Here is a 1,513-nt window from a genome sequence, read left to right on the forward strand (position 1 = left end):
TTGCTTCTACTGTCCACCAAGACCACCATACGTAAACCACTGCTTGCGATTTTATGCATTTAGCTTTCCTAACAGGTTGTTATTCGAATCAATACACTCGTCTGTCAATGTGAACATGCAAAAATAAAATTACATGTAAGGGTAGGTATGCTGAATTTTAGTTGCATTTATTCACTTCTGGTAGCAAAGTTTGTGTTAATGTTGAGTGACCTCGCCCACATCCCGGATAGTGGAGTAGGATGCTTCCAGTCGTAAGATGAATTTGACTTTAACACTAAACTACCAAATTAGTAAACAACGGTGGTCTGATCTCAGCTTGGATGAACTCTACTGAAATGTGTTTCGGTTCTGAGTTCGACTCTCTTTGGAGGATTTATTCACTCCGGCAGGCGCCTCCTCAGCAGTCTCGGTTTCACCAATCGCTCTGGCCGGTAGTGCGCAAATTCGAGAACACACCCACTAGCTTCCTTTTTGTCGCCTCTTGATCTCCATCCCAAACGCATTATAGCAACACAAGAACATTGACAATTTCAGCAGCAAAGGAGAGAACCTCTCGATTCTTTGGTATTGACCAGTCTCCCACGGCCTATATTAATTTACCCACAATCTTGGGAGTGACGATCTTATGCATCAAACAATGGAGCATCATTTGAGAAAAGCAGCATTTACGAAGCTTTGTTCTGAGTTCTAGCTCAAGCTGTTGGTCATCGTGGCCATAAGACATGGTCAACCAAACGAAGTGGTGCAGTCCCGTTGCCCAAAACATGAAACTAATATGCTCATCTATGGGCGAATTCGATCCCAAGACAGAAGTAGCTCAAATTCAGCTGCTCCTACCTTACTTTTCCACGAAGAGTTCAAGGCGCTTTCAACTTGCGCCCCTCCAGACCAGCATGGTGCGTTAAACGATGAAAGCACTCCATCAACTAATGGACGTATTCAAACCCAACAAAGCACATTCATCAGCTCACAAAAGCAAAGCGTGGAGTAGTCCAACTTGGACAAAATTTGCAAGTGGTGGGCCAAATATGAGAGGCTGAGGTGGCAATTTATTGATAAATTGGTCGCTGCGGTATGTCAAGGGAAGACTTCACTGCTAACATCAGACGAACATTTATAATCTCTCCGAAGGTTGCTTAAACACGATAATGACTCAGTTTCCCCGCAAACCCATTCTCCCATTCATCACTCAGATCTGAGACTATGAAGAAAACAGTCGACTTCAAATAACCTTAACAGGTAAGTAAATTTGCCACAGGAGTGGAATGCATTTGAAGAGCATGATTTTAATCTCGGTATTGCCAGTTGGATGAACTTAAATCACTGACCTCTAATGAATTTTAACATCCCTAGAACGCCTATTATCATGGCACGTGCAACAATAAAAAGGCAGAATTTACGTCTCTTACAGCTCGAACATTTGGCCCAGCACTTGCGAATTGTGCACAAAGCGGACTGTTACTCTTTTCTCATGTGTGCCTAGGTGTGTGCTATCTTGGACTTTAATGTACGC

Source organism: Echinococcus granulosus (genome assembly GCF_000524195.1).
Source record: "Echinococcus granulosus chromosome Unknown EG_S00241, whole genome shotgun sequence".
NCBI classification, from domain to species: Eukaryota; Metazoa; Platyhelminthes; class Cestoda; order Cyclophyllidea; family Taeniidae; genus Echinococcus; species Echinococcus granulosus.